General features: G+C 41.1%; 1 protein-coding gene across 12 annotated transcripts in view; it reads left to right on the top strand.

The window, feature by feature from the left end:
- Positions 1-16,554, top strand: part of Sema6d (semaphorin 6D) — a 581,349-nt gene that overhangs the window by 269,861 nt on the left and 294,934 nt on the right. The window lies entirely within an intron of this gene.

Here is a 16,554-nt window from a genome sequence, read left to right on the forward strand (position 1 = left end):
GCCCCGCCTTGTAGGCGTGACAGTTGCCGAAGTCTCAATGGGGGTTGGAACTTACAGATCAAAGCTGGAATGGCTACCCACTACATCTCCCCCTTTTTGTCTAAATAAGAAAGTTCTAACCTAATACAAGACTATATACAAAGGAATGGTTATCAAATATAGTCCAGGAATAATGAGGGATAATGACCTAGATAAGATGGAACTACAACCAATGCAAACAATATCAAGCAAGAAACACATACTATTATCCAGAGAAGTATAGAGCATAGGTAAATGGCATGTTACAAAGATCATTCCAAAAGGTGTCCTATCCTAAAGAACCTGAATCTAATACTTAATGTGTTCTATCTACTAGGTTGTAACTATAACTGCTAGTCTTCAATCCCATCAAAGACCTGAGAAGGAATATAATGGTACCTGAGAAATGGTAGATGGATGCAAGCAACTTTCGGGAATCTTGCGAGAGTAGACGGAGACAGCTGGCAGCCTGGACAGTCACCTAATGTTTCTCAGCATTGTTGGTGCATTCAAATTGGCTACAGGCCTAAAGTATCTGACAGACCATTTTCAGAAGCAGGAATTCTGAAAGACCATCTTACCCTGTCTTGGCAGAGTACAGTGGTCGCTTTCCTTGTGTCCCGCTTGTCCAGAAAGGATAGCATTGCATTAGTACTGTCAGCCGTCGAGGCAAGGGCAGTTCTTTGCCCAGTAGGCCATTTTGTGCCAAGAAGACAAACTTCCAAATGGAAATGTCTTAGAAGCCCAACATTCTCTCGGGATCAAATTGGTGCAGCCAGGAGCAATTATGTCTCACATCAACAGAATTCTAAGTTATTTAAATGCCATATTCTCTAGGTCTATGAAGTGTTTGAAGATTACCTGTCCATCTGACCTATGTATCTGTAAATCTGGATAACCTAACTAACGTAACTATAGAGATGACAAGCATAGGTGACTATAAATCTATAAGTCTTATCTACCGAAATAACCTAAGGACTAAGGCTTCACGTAAACAAGGTAAACAGTCTATAAGCAAGTGTATGGTAAAGAACGATGACTTCAAAATTGTGACAATACACAAGATGTTATAACAGAGGTAGGAGTATACAGTGCAATATGCAATATGACAATAATCTTAAATATATATCGATATTTATAACAGAGGTAGGAGTATGTAGTGTGATATGCAATATGACAATAATCTTAAATACATATCAATATACCGAATATCCTAAACAGAAGTAGAACCTACATAAAGTATGACAGATATAAATTTACATTTGTATCAATATACAAGTATTTCAAATAAGAGTAGAAATATATGTACATTATAACAAATATAGTTCTGTATTTGTATCAATATACAAATTATCTTAGACAGGAATATAAAAATAGTTTACATTTGTATCAACATATAAGAATCCATAACAGTGCAAATTACAGTGCAAATTATTTAAGGCTGCTATTTTACTAAATTTGTTTACTAGTATACATAATAATCTACCATAATACCTTATACCTATCCATTCCATTTCTTCTTTTCATTTTTTTTTTTTTTTTTTTTTTAGAATACTGAGTTTAATATTTCCTTCCACCCCCAACCCTATAACCATCATCCATAACCCTGAGAATTATGAAACCTAAGGGAGAAGGGGCGTCGTTTTCTTAGAATTAGTTCCTGCTGTTTAGGGGGTGATGTTATCTCTGTTGGGTACTGTGAGAAAGCTCAGATAGTTAAATCTCAGTTAGACTAACTGTAGGTTCTGCAGCAAGTCTTAGAGTAATGGGTAAGATTGTCTGAAATTCTGGTAAGAAGTGTCGTATGATGATGATTACCATGGCATCATTCTGGATTGGGTAGAGTTGTTGTTGGGGCCCCGTCTTCCTTCTGGAGACTTCTGAGATTGCTATTAGAAAAACTTATTTGTTATCAAAATGGAAGGTTTGGATTTAAAGAGGACATAGCATGTAAGAAAGGATTCTGAGAAATCAAGAGTAAGCATGGAGAGAGTTAGACTCTAGAAGACAATGGTCCTTTTTTATTGGTTTCCTTCTGTCCCACACCAGAGGGCTCTTCAGATATGGGACTGAAGAATCTCTCAAACTTCCTTTTAGCAATATGCTTGGGTTTAGAGAAGGAGTGAGCCAATTCCATCTCCAAAGCCAGCTTGGCTTATAATTGAATTGGAACCACAACTTTTCTAGATTGATAGAGAGATAGATATTAGACAGTGAGATTTTACCGTGTGTAGATTGGTACCAATAGATTCTTTCTTTCTGCTGTAAACATCCGGATATCCAAGGCCTTATGACTTCTGTAAGATGGGTATTTCCATCATCCTGGAAAGACAAAAACAGAACCCTACCCCAACCTTTGATTGTTAAATTTTTCTTACAACTTGTAGAGATGTCACATTGGTGGATGATCTTTTACTTCTCCACATCAAGGGGTTTTTCCTGTTCGAATCGAATTTTTATTAATTTTGTTGGTATCCATAGCTTTTCTTCTCCTGCAGAAACAAAGGCAAAACCCCTTCCCCAACGTAGAACATATCCAGGTTTCCATTCTGAGGTCAGCACATCCTTGAAATAAACTGGTTGGTTTAGCTCAGGAGTTTGGTCTGTCATCCAATGTCGCTCCACAGCTGTTGTTCCTTTCTCATCAGCATTGAGAAAATTCAAGGTTAATAAAGCACTATGCAATCTATTTCTAGGAGTCATTGTTACCCGTTGCTGTTTATTTAGCATATCTTTTAAAGTTCGATTGGATCTTTCTATGACTGCTTGGCCTGTGGGATTGTGTGGTATACCTGTAACATGCTTTATATTGTAATAGGCAAAGAATTGTCTCATTTTATTGGAGACATATGCTGGGGCATTGTCTGTCTTAATTTGTACAGGTATTCCCATGATGGCCATAACTTCTAATAGGTGTGTAATCACAGAATCAGCCTTTTCAGAACTCATAGGAGTTGCCCACTGAAATCCTGAATAGGTGTCAATGGTATGATGTACATACTTTAATCTTCCAAATTCTGCAAAATGAAACACATCCATCTGCCAAATTTCATTTCTTTGTATACCTTTTGGATTGCTCCCTGCAGGTAATGGAAGTTGGTTATAGATGGAACAAGTAGGACATTTTTTCACAATATCCTTAGCCTGTTGCCAAGTGATGGAGAAATCCTTCTTCAAACCTTTGCTATTTACATGGCATTTCTTATGAAATTCTGAAGCTTCTAGCACATTACCTATTAGTAACTGATCAATCTCATCATTACCTTGTGCTAGAGGTCCTGGCAGACCTGTATGGGATCTGATATGTGTTATATATATAGGATGTTCCCTTTTTCTGATGATTTCCTGCAATTGTATGAATAATGAAGTTAATTCTGTATTATCAGGAATAAATTCAGCAGTTTCAATATGTAAAACAACTCTCTCTGCATATTGAGAGTCAGTGACTATATTGAGGGGTTCTGTGAAGTCCATCAGTACCATAAGAATGGCATACAGTTCTGCCTTTTGTACAGAGCTGTATGGACTTTGTTCCACTTTACTTAAGTCTCCTGATTTATATCCTGCTTTCCCTGATTTATTTGCATCAGTATAGAATGTGAGGACTCCAGAAATTGGCTTTTGTCGTACAATGTGAGGAAGGACCCATTCAGTCTTCTTTATGAATTCTATTCTCTTGCTTTTGGGATAGTGGTTGTTAATCTCTCCCAAAAAGTTACTGCAGGCTCTCTGCCAGTATTCATTATCTTTCCATAGTGATGAAATTTCTTCATTAGTTAAAGGTACTACAATTTCTGCTGGGTCCATTCCTGTCAACTGGCGAAGTCTTAGTTTACCTTTTTGAATCAAATCAGAGATCTTTTCTATATAAGTCTTTAATTTCTTATTTGGTTTACGTGGTAGGAATATCCATTCCAATATAATATCTTCCCTCTGCATCAAAATACCTGTTGGGGAATGTCTGGAGGGGAATATGACAAGAATGCATTTAAGTTCTGGATCCACACGATCCACATGTGCTTCTCGAATTGTCTTTTCTACTAGAGCCAATTCCTTCTCAGCTTCGGCTGATAATTCTCTTGGACTATTTAATTCTTTGTCCCCTTCTAGGGTATTAGCCAAATTTTGTAGTCCATCTTTGGGTATTCCCATGATGCCCAGTAAGTTGGAAATGCTTCCTAATAACTTTTGAAAATCATTAAGAGTCTTCAACCGATCTCTCCTTAGCTGTACCTTTTGGGGTCTAATTTTTTGTAGCTCTATCTTATATCCTAAGTAGTTAATAGAATCTCCTCTTTGTATTTTTTCAGGAGCAATTTGCAGTCCCCAGCGAGGCAAAACTTTTTTTACTTCTTCAAACATGCTTTCTAATGTATCTAACTTTGGATCAGCTAATAGGATATCATCCATATAGTGATAAATTATGGATTGTGGAAACTTTACACGAATTATCTCCAATGGTTTCTGCACAAAGTATTGGCACAAGGTAGGGCTGTTTAACATTCCCTGTGGGAGGACCTTCCATTGATATCTCTTGACTGGCTGAGAATTGTTATAATTAGGTACTGTGAAGGCAAATTTTTCTCTATCATTTTCTTGTAAGGGTATGGTAAAGAAACAGTCTTTTAAGTCAATGACTATTATAGGCCATTCTTTAGGTAGCAGAGAGGGCAAGGGCATCCCAGTCTGTAGGGAGCCCATTGGCTGAATTACTTTATTAATAGCTCTCAGATCTGTCAGCATTCTCCAATTACCAGACTTTTTTTTAATAACAAATACAGGAGAATTCCAAGGGCTGGTAGATTCTTCAATGTGTTGAGCATTTAACTGCTCTTGAACCAGCTGTTCTAAAGCTTGTAGCTTGTCTTTTGTCAAAGGCCATTGTCCAACCCAGACAGGTTTATTAGTTAGCCATTTTAAAGGTAAGGCAGTTGGTACTTCTGAGGGTTCAATAGCAGTTGTGCTCTGTTTGTGAACAGCCTGAACGGTTGGTGCCTGATTTTTATAGCATGTGATGATATTATTCCTAGAAACATGCATTTGTCTGTATTCTTTTTCTGAAAGTGTAGGAATTTTAATCTGGGTATTCCACTGTTGTAACAGATCTCGGCCCCAAAGATTTACTGCTACATTTGCTACATATGGCTTCAGCCTTCCTCTCTGTCCTTCTGGCCCTATGCATTCAACCCATCTCGAACTCTGTTTTATCTGAGATAGGGTGCCAATCCCTAAAAGTTGGACATCTACCTCTTGAAGAGGCCAATTTGGATGCCATGATTTTGGTGTAATTATAGTCACATCTGCACCTGTGTCTACCAGTCCCTCCATAACCAGGCCATTAATTCGAATTCTAAGCTTTGGTCTTTGATCATTTATGGAAGTCTGCCAAAATATTTGTTTTATAGTGTTCTTTGTAAACTGTGATCCATCCATCAGAGCTGTTTTATCATCCATTGCAGTATCGGTTTTTACATTAAGCATTGGTTTATTCAGTTGTCTTGGAGAGGAATTTCTTCCACAGTGGCTGGGAATGTTCGTACTACATTGGATTTGGGGGCCTGCAAGAGGCCCCCTGAGGCGTTTCCCGCCAGTAAAGGGTTACCTCGTATATCTATTTTTGATCTGCACTCACTGGTCCAATGTCGGCCTTTGCCACACCTTCTACATAATCCGGGAGGTGGTTGGGGTCTCCTGTTTAGGCTATTCCTAAAAGGAATATTACTCCTAGGAGTACCCCACGTACAGTTTTTACTTATATGACCTGGTGTACCACATGTAAAACATTTGGTAACACGGGGCCTTCTTTCACCTCTGGGATTTGTCTCTCCTATCCAAGCCTCATTACTGTAGTTACGAGACTCAACACCATTAGTATACTGAATCCATTCTTCCAAAGGAGCTGATCTGATCTTTAATGGTGTAAGTATTCTTCTGCATTCTGCATTAGCATTGTCGAATGCCAAGGACTCAGTTAATACTTTTCTTAATTCTTTATCTGATACAGCTCTTGTTATAGCTGTGTTCAGTCTTTGTAAAAAATCAGTGAAGGGTTCGTGTGGTCCCTGAAATATCTTTGTGTATACCTCAGTTGGTTTTCCAGGTTCTGGAATTTTTTCCCAAGCATTTAGAGCTGCTGTACGGCATAGGGATATTGTATGCTCATCATAAATGGCTTGTACATTCCTGTCAGCAAAACATCCCTCACCAAGTATTTGATCTTGGGAGATCACGAAACCTCTGAGTTTACCTTGTTGTTCTAAAATTTTTGCCTCTTCTCTCAACCAGCTTTTCCACTGTAGCTGCTGGCTATATTCTAGAACAGCTGAAATTAACTGATGCCAGTCATCTGGGATGATTCTATGTGAGGTAGACCACGAATTTAACATCTGTTTTACGTACGTGGAGTGTATCCCATATGTAACTACTGCTTCCTTTATATTTTTAAAGTCCCTTGTGGAAATTGGTTGTAATGTATATGTAGTATATGGCTCGGGGTGTGTGTCATCCGCTGGCTTCTCATGGATGATAACAGGATAAGCCATTGTGTGAGAGCCATTTGGAGATGTTACAACCTCTATGGTCTTGCCCTTCTGCTTATTAGGTCCCTTGTCATGTTTACTGAGAGTTTCTTCTAAGGCCTGCAAACGAGCACCTAGGGTCTGTTCTATGGAGTGAGCCTCCTCTCTGGCAAGGGACTCCAGATTCCTCATGGAATCATAGAAGTTTTTATGTTCCTCAGAAACACATGATTCCATGGACCTTATCTTATCAATTAATGATAATCTTTCTTCCTTATATAGTGTCTGGAGAGTTAGTGTTCTGTCCATTAAATATTCACATTTATTATCAATAAGATCAATTTTTGGTACAAGCCTGTTTTGTAAATCCTGATCAGCAGATTCCAGAGAAAGAATCTTTCTCTCTAAGGTCTCATTGCTATCCCTTAAAGCAGATTCCAGAGATAGAATCTTTTTCTGTAAGCCTTCATTGCTCTCGCTTAAAGCCTGTATCAGTCCCAATAATGACTCATCTTTGTTCTTGTTATTAAACCAGTGTTTGAACACTGTGTGGATTATTACAATGAATGCCAAAATGGTACAGGCCAGATATGCCTTAGGAAGGTCGTATATTTCCAGTAAGATGTCATTCATCATACAAGCAAAAAGGTTTTCGAATTCTTGTGAGGTAATGTTGTCAGCCATATTACAAGAATTACTCAAAATTTGTTAGTCAATTTTAAGGTGTAAAATTATCAGGTGCCTTTGCTTACCTTTCGTGGTTTTTGGGGGGTGTAGTAGCACTTTTCAGCCAGCAGGTGGCGTTGGTACAGCTCCAAAGCAGGGCCTGCTGGTGATCGTGGCTGACTGCAGCTCGCTGGAGTCAAGATGGCGGGAGCCGGAGCCGGCGCCGGCACTCGGGAAGCCGGGGAGTGCCTCTTTCGCTGGTCTCGGGGCTAAGCTAGGGAACTGAGACCGGACTAGCTGCTCCCTCTTTAGGGAATGGAACCCTGTAGGCGTTCCCTGGTTATATGGAACTTTGCAGGCGGGTTCAGGTACCCGCTAGCCGGGGAAGAGGCTGAGGGTGGGAGCCACCCAGGCCTTTGGAATTTGCCCCACGTGAGCGCCAGATATTGGTGAAATTATTAAGGCCACTCCACGTAGATAAAAGGAGATTTATTTAATGGCGTAACTTACAAATTAAGGGATAGGTAGGTCGCGGAGTCTGGGGAAGGTGTATCGCAGTCCAGCGGTGTTCTCTGGAGCTCTGCTTGGTACACCTCTCTAGTCCAGGGTCCCGCAACAGAGAGAGCGCCAGCCGATCCAGATCTCGGGTCCCCAGGCGCCTCCTTTCGCCCCGCCTTGTAGACGTGACAGTTGCCGAAGTCTCAATGGGGGTTGGAACTTACAGATCAAAGCTGGAATGGCTACCCACTACAAGCCACATTACGTGGAGAGATCAGGATGTGTTTAAGTGAAGCCAATGCAACAAGGCATACATTTCCAATGATCCTTTAGCTAATTGTTGGCATTATTAGGAATAGAAACAAGTTCATGTGCCATATTATCAGTCAGACCCTCCTTTCCAATAAATCAGAAGAGTGGAGGAAATTTGATATTCTTTCCAAAATGGAAAACATATTTTAACAATCTGAAATCCATTTATTCTCATATTTCCCAATTAATATTTTGGACATTGAGACAAAATCTGTGCCACAGGAGAGCATGGTGTATCATCTCTGACTAGCTCTAAGTTAATATGATAACCATGACAAGTATCACAGGAGCACTGAGTAACTTTATCCCAAGAAGGCACCTCGGCAGTTGTGCATTGTGCTCTCAGCTCTTATTACTTCCAAAGTAGGGCATCTGCACTGGGAGGCCAGATGTGTGCTGTATCTTAACTTCTCTTTTCTTAAAGAAATGCTTTTATGAAAATCAATTATGCAAAAAAGGTAAAGTGAACCTGGAGGAATGAGCACAATAGACCCTCCCTTGCTGCCTACCTGTGCTATTGTCTTTGATTAGCTTCATGTCCTGGGATAGCCCTGAAGGAGTGGTATGCCATGACACAGTGGCAGGAACCAGTACTTTGTAGCCAGAGATGTGTGGTCAACTTTTACCCGTCCTTGAGAATCTGTGTGACACCGATCTTGTTGTCTGTGTCTTGATGTCTTATTACTTTCAGATTTTTCACCTAAAAGAATATCAATAGCAGAATGTAATAAAGGGAGTTGAGCATTAAATGGGACATCTGGAGAGAAAGGAGCTGGGTGGAAAACTGAATATTAACATTGTTAAGAAGTGAGAGAAGTTGGAGGGATGACCGAAGTGACAGCTTCGTGTTGCTTTCATCCCTCAAGATTAACTTGCCTGGATGCATATGCATCTGTAGATATAAAGAAAACACAAGCCTATTTTTTTCTGGAGAAAGAGTTTCCAAGTGCATCTTTGTTTTGTCTGGCAGATGTCTGGCATTTGAAGGTGAGTGTGGATGAAGGTAAGGGGTCCTCTGGTCCTCAGAGTCATGGGAGCTCACAGAAAGTGACAGCCTCAGACAGACTGGAGTCAGCCCCAGCCCAAGAGAAAATTAAATACTTCGTTTATCCTTAAGAATGAAGACAAAGCTGGGTGGTGGTGGCGCATGCCTTTAATCCCAGCACTCGGGAGGCAGAGCCAGTCTGATCTCTGTGAGTTCGAGGCCAGCCTGGGCTACCAAGTGAGTTCCAGGAAAGGTGCAAAGCTACACAGAGAAACCCTGTCTTGAAAAACCAAAAAAAAAAAAAAAAAGAATGAAGACAAAGTGGAAGAAGGGGTAGACAGTCCTAAGAAAGAGCAGTGCCCCCCCCCCCCCCCCCCCCCCCGTCTCACAACTCACAAGACCTGTTCTCACTGGTTCTCTCTTCTTAGCTGTTTAGACAAGGCTTTGGTTTCAGTCCAAAACAGTGCTGGATAAAGGGGGCATTTTCCAGGGGACCTTCGGTAGTACCAGGCGAAACTGAAGTCAATATCACTTGAGTCTGAAGTTTGACCAGGGAAGTCTGTGGGCCAAGAATCACCAAAGCCACCCCAAACATGAAAGGATCTTCATCCCTGGTGTCCATAAGCAGTCTGAGGGGAAGGGCATCTCTAACTGCCTTCTCATAGTTCCCTGGGTGATCTATATGTAAAACCATGCCTCTTTATTAAGCATCAACTTGAATATTTCATGCATTAGAGAATTGGGATTAATGCTCTAAAAAAGCATCTTATGAAATAAAACTATTGAAATATGCCTCTGAATGGATTTCATAACCATGTCTTCCAGGCTTCCTGGAGTCCCCTGAAAGGAAAAGGTTTGTCTGATCATCAGTAAATTATGAAAGAAAAAAATGCCTATGCTGTTAATAATTTACCATGGTTTTCCTTCTCTTTGACCCAGAAACTCCCTGCCTCTTAGTCTCTTAAACATCTATTAATGCCAGGTTATGAGAGTGGCTTCTCAACCTCCCAATCCTGCCATGTCTCTAGGGGAAACCGACTTGCTGGAAAGCCCACAGGGTCTGAGAAGCAGGCTTTTCCCAGCTGCCCAAGAAAGCCAGAAGCCTGAAAGGCCAGCCACAGACTGTCTGGCAAGGACAAAGGGGATGGAGAAGCTTAACTCCTGGATGGCTGGACCCAGGAAGTTGGTGGCCTCCTTTCTCTTTGCCTCATGGAGCAGAATTTAAAAGCCAAGCATTCTGTTAGTTCTTAGTTAGTTCTTGTTAGCTTGTCATTTTGCTGATGTACTTATGGAGTGCACAGTATCCAGTATCCAGAAGAGGCTGTGGCTGCCTGGGACAAGCTTAGGCTGACATGAGATAGACAGAGCTTCCAGGTTACTACTGCACTTAGAACCTCTTAGCCAGAACCTCTCCTCTTTCAATTCAGAAAAGTCAGCAAATGACCGATTAATTAGAGTGCTTTCCCAGTGCTGTTGAAATCTTTTGGAGTTTTCCTATGTAATTATTATAAACACATTCATTTCTGAACAATGCAAACTTTATTGAACAAAAGCCAGGTGCCGTTAAGTCCTAAACTTAGCATATACAAACATTTATTCATACATACATAAATACATCCATTCACATGTACATACATATAGCAAATGTTACATGACTCCAAAAGTCATCTCAAAATATAAATCTGGGAAGGAACTCAGTATGTAAGATCACATGTTGAACAAGCCTAAAGACCTCATTTTGAACACCCAGCACCCATATAACCAGCTCGGCATGGCTTTCCAGGCTGTAACCCCAGTATTTGAGAGTAGAAACAAGCAGATCCTGGAAGCTTGCTGATCAGGCAGCCTAGCCAAACATGGCTAGCTTCCGGTTCAGTGAGAGACCCTGTCTCAAAGCATTAAGGCACAGAGCAATAGAAAAAGACATCTGGTGTCCTTCCCTAGCATCCATCTGTGCACACATGGGCACTTAGTTCAAATTCTATATACATTCATCACCACACACACACACACACACACACACACACACACACACACACACACACACCCCAAATGAATCTCACTTACACGGGTTCTCTGTAGTAGATCCTGGCTTTATAAAAATATTTAATACATGTGCATATTGCTACATGTGAAGAGATAATAAATCTTAATCATTTTTGTTTTCTTAGTGCTTAATAAAATGCAGAGGCCAAGAAAATGATACTCACAAGTGGTCCATCTGTCCTCTCTGTTGCTGGGCCCCTTTGTAATTACACAGGGCACAGTGATGAATTATGGGCAATGATCTTTGAATGGAAGTGATGCATGGGTCCCTTCCTTTCTATTACAGTTTCCTGGCATGTGTCTAGCAGGCATATGTTCTGGGTGACACAGCTCCAGGATGGGGCAATCCCCATCGATATGGATCTGTGTGGATCAGAATCTTTTTTGTTGGATGTGAAGCAAAAGCAAGAAATCATCTTCTGTGATATTCAGTTACTGGGGTTTGGGGGTCAATTTGTGACTTGGTTAACAGAGCGTATTAATGCAAGCATCAAGCAGGTAGTGTACATGCAATTAATGTTTGCTGAATAAATAAGAAAATTCTTTTATCTTAACTTCAATGTGCTAAATTCATAATTTTAATCATACCCAACATATTTGAGCTCTGTTTGTGTGCAGGGCTAAGTAAGTAACTAACCCAATAACGATAGGTACATTATATAACAGCCCTAGGAAGTATTCTTCTCCCACTTTGAGTAAAGTAAGATAAAGCCTCGAGCATCTAAGCCTGGCATAGAGCACCCTGAAGACTATTCAAATACCAGTGTTCTGAACACAGCCCTATTAGCTTACCTGACCTGTGTCTGTCTGTCCTGGATCCCCTAACCACTTCCTTTGCTGGCAGGTTGTATGTTTAGGTAGGCAACCTCAACGCCAGCCAGAGTCCCCAGAGCTTAGTCCTTATTCCTGAATTCAGCAAGTTCTCATGAATTAAATTACTGTAGGAAAGCTTATGATTCCTGGTAAGAAGGAATGCAGGGTAGATAGGGTTCAGTGCCGGGGTCAGGGGTCGGGGGCTGGAAAACAGTGATGTTGAAAGCATCTGAGGTTACGCTGTCGGATCATGTTATTAAATCAGTTTTTATCAATGAATTAGAAAAGTATTTCTACCATTGGAGTTTGGGATTACGTATCAGGTTGCTTATCCTTCGTTTCCTCCCTTCTACACGTGATACTGATACCCCTAATTCATTGTAACTTCACCATAGCACTATGCCCCCCATTCTTTGATTCATTGCTTATTTATGAAATATTCTTGCCAGGATTTAAGACGGAGCCCTTCTTAGGAACACTCCCCGCAAGTTGTTTGTGGCCACACAATTGCTATTGTTGAGGGTTTGAACAGAATGCACTGAGAACAGAATGGCATGTTGGGGAAAGATGGGTCTCACACAAGGTGACCTCTCCCAGACCTTGGAGGAAACTTGGGTCCCTCTGAGAAGGGAGTGGGACACTCTGAAGAGAGGCAGGGGGTCAGCAGGTGACCATGCTGGACATGCTGGCACTTGGTTTGTGAATGCATCCCTTTGTTTATTAGCCCTACTCCTAGTGCTGGTGATTAGTTGAAGCATAGGTTTTATGGGAAAGGTTAGCAGAGAAATAAACAGCAAAAGTTAATATCTGGTCAGGGATGGCTTTGTCTTATTAATTTCTAGGTCTCACTTAAGGATAAATCCAAATGGCTTCAGAGTCTTGGAACGCAAGCCTTGACTTGAGTGAAAGAGATAGATGTCCTTACTGTGTTTGAATTTAATATTTGTTGTTTCCAGGTTCAGACAGACACAGTCAGCATTGGAACTTAGCAACAGCTGGGAGTTGAGGATTCTTTCACCTCAGTGTGCCCCAGTTTACAACCTTCCTCGAGTTTCTGTCTCCACTAATAAAACCCTGACATTGTTTTAGAAACAAACACTAGTAATGGGGTGAAGGAAGCCTGGTTTAAAAGGGAGCTCTTAGACCCAAAACATGCTGTGAGGGCTGCTTCAGACATTTTCCTCCTCCCACATGCCCTGGCCTTAGACTCCTGTTCTGGTTCTTAGCGTTTCCTGACTCAGATCCATCACTTTCTTAACCTTCCTATTCTTGAAGGGCTTGGTGCAGTTCCTATCTGTAACTACACATTTATCTTTCATCCAAGAATATGTTGATACTTGAAAAGAAAGGGTGACTAAGACTTAGTCTTGAAAATGGACCACATAGTATGGTTAAAAGTTAACTGTACGGGAACAGCGCTGAGGAACGGTGATACCTCATATTGTGGCATAAACATTTATTTATTTAGCCAAAAACTTCTGGCTAAATTCACAAACTCCAAATTTTCAGAAAATTACATCCTTCTTAGGTAAAATTAGATAGGATTTGGTTTTGTTTTTCCTCTGGAAATTATGTTTTCAAATGCCCCCTGAATTCACACCAGAAGCTGCATGTAAATTATGATATTAGTTCCACAGTGATAACATGCATAGAACATGCATGGAAGAACCCAGCACTGCTGATGCCAGGTTCTCAGCTGTGGCCCCTGGATGGGCCATTCATTCTAGAGACCTTAAAACAAACACTCTTCCATAATGACACAGAATCTGCATGCCTAAGCCTGGCCAACTGCCTGTTGAGTGGTGCAATAAATGTACAGTAAAGGGAGGTTTAGAATGAACTAGAATAACCCAGGTTCATCTCAAGGGGAAGATTCCAGGTATTAGGCATTAAGTCATCATTGCTTATTTAGAGGAAAGCATTTTCTCTAGTTAGAAACAAACTTAACATATATTTGATGATTTGGAAATACATTTTTATTTACTCTTTAAGAACTCCATACCTGTATACAATGTATTTTGATTATATTCCCCACATCCCCTCTCAGACACCCTACCATCACATCCCCTTCCCAGATTTATATCTTCAGTATTGTTTATCCAATGAGTTAAATTTGTACTGTTCATATGTGTATGGGTGTAAGGCCATCCACTGAGCATTGATAGCATACCAGGGGCTGAATCTCTTTATTTAATAATATTTTAATAAATAAGAATATTACATTCAAGGGACCCAAAGGTTCAGCAGATAGAACTTGTGGTTTGCCACTGCTTCTTTAAAGTTTGTTTTTTTTTTTTTCTGTTGTGGCTTTGTTTGAATGACATAGTGACAAACCATTATCATATATTTCATTTTCTCCAGCTTACAGGTGATTTCATTGGTAGTAAAGCTTATCAAAAGACAATAGTGGATAAACTGTCCTATACCAGATATTTCAATATGATCTAAGAAACTATGACAGGGGGATATGGCTTCTCCTCCTCATACTTCAGCTCTTTCCAGGTAAATGCCCAGTCATGTGCCCATAAAAACTGAAATTATGACCTTCATTTTCTGTGGCTCGAAGTTAGAGCAAAAGTGTTCCATCAATAAAATTTTCAATGGTTTTTCGATCCTCATCATATCACCCAGCAATTCTCTCTTTGAGCTGCGATAATAACAGCAATTAGGCAGCTTTTAGTCCTCAACCCCTTTTAACTCTTGCTGTCGTATAAATGAGCGCATAGCATATACATGTAGCTGCTGAAGAGGGAAAACCGTCAGCAGCAGAGGCAGGGAAACATTACCCCATTCATGAATTATCTTCCCTTCTCCCTTTAGCCCTAAAGGTTAAATGGGAAGATGCTTGTTTGCCTCACTTTCCATTCTGACCACATGTGAAGGCCTTGACAGGGCCCTGCAGATGGGTTAGGAACACAAGGCTTATGATAATCAAACACACTTGCATTTATTAGTAGCCACTAATGGCATGTAATTAAAGTAATTACAGGAAGGCAAACAGACAATTAACTTCTTGGAAGTGTCAAGAAAAGGGCACGAACAGAGTTTAAAGTTCTTAGACATGCAGTTCATTTTTATGTCCCAGAAATATTAAGAAAGGTGATGCTTCCAGAATGGGAGTTGGTGTTAGGCTTTTGTGAAGCAACTGTGGAATGTACAAGGCAAAAGCCAAGAGCCATGAGCACCTTGTTGGTAGCATGGGGGAACAGAAAGGGGGTGAGACCATAACCAGCATTCAAACAATGTAGCAAAGAATAGAATAACAAATGATAAAGAGGATGGTGGATATATCCACTTTTCTTCACCCATTCTGCATATTTCAAAGCATGAATTAGTCCTGGTTGGAATTGCTCAAAAGTTATTAGTATCTTTCACAGGTTTGCCAAGCCAGTTAGACCCTTGGTCCCCAGTCTGACAGGCAGGTAGACTGCTTTGTACTGATAATTACTTCAGTTACCAACATTAAGTGCTCTATGGAGTAACACGCAAGTGTTCCATAAATGATAGTATTAGGTTTCATTTACCATAACAAAATACCTGAGACTAGGTGTTATATAAAAATCGAGGGTTATAGAGTTATTAAGCTTATAGACTCTAGACTCTAGAGCAGTGATTCCCAATCTTGCTAACACTGTGACACACACCCCCCCATACACACACACTTTTTTAATTCATCTATTTACTTTTTATCCCAGGCACAGCCTTCCACCACCCATCCCCCCTCCATCCACTCCCCTCTCCTCCCCGTCTCCTCCTCTTCCATCTCCATCCAGCAAAGGACAGCTCTCCTATGAGTATCAGCAAAACATGGCATATCAAGTTGCAGTAAGACTAAGCACCTCACCTTATAGTAAAGCTGGGCAAGGTGATCCAGTTTGAGGAGTAGGGTCCCAAGAGCTAGAAAAAAAATTGGCGACAGCTGTTAGGAGTCCCACAAGAGGACCAAGCTACACAGCTGTAACATATATGCAGAGGGCCTAGGTCAGTCCCATGCAGGGTCCCCGGTTGTCAGTTCAGTCTCTGTGATCCCCTATGATTCCGGGGTAGTTGACTGTGTGAGCCTTCCCGTGGTGTCCTTGACCCCTCTGGCTCCTACACTCCTTTCTCCTCCTCCTCAGGATTCCCGAACTCCACTTAATGTTTGGCTCTGGGTCTCTGCATCTGCCTCCATCAGGTGCTGGATGGCACCTCTCTGGTGACAGTTGGGCCAGGCACCAATCTGGTCACAGGAGACGGCCAGTTCAGGCTGCTTACCAGCTATTGCTAGGAGTCTATGCTGGGGTCCTCTCCATAGACTCCTGGAAGATTCCCCTGTGCCAGGCTTCCACCTGACCCCCAAATGCTCCTGCAGTCCCCTTCGGCACTTTGTTCTTCTATGTCCCCCACAACCTGATGGCTTATGTTCCTTTCCCCACCTGACACTGTGACCCTTTAATACAGTTCCTCATGTTGTGGTGACCCCAGTCATAAAATTATTTCATTGCCACTTCATAACTATAATTTTGCTACTGTTATGAATTGTAAGTATTTAATATGTAAGATATCTGATATGTGACTCCCCATGGAGGTCACAACCCACAGGTTGAGAACCAGTGCTCTAGATGTTCAGGCTAATAGAGCTGGTAACCTTATAGGAGACCCCCGCCCCACAATGTGCACACACAGACACATACCATATATCTGTGTTACAACATGGTA

This window comes from Peromyscus californicus, unplaced genomic scaffold (assembly GCF_007827085.1).
Source record: "Peromyscus californicus insignis strain IS unplaced genomic scaffold, ASM782708v3 Scaffold_7__1_contigs__length_154581171, whole genome shotgun sequence".
NCBI lineage: Eukaryota > Metazoa > Chordata > Mammalia > Rodentia > Cricetidae > Peromyscus > Peromyscus californicus.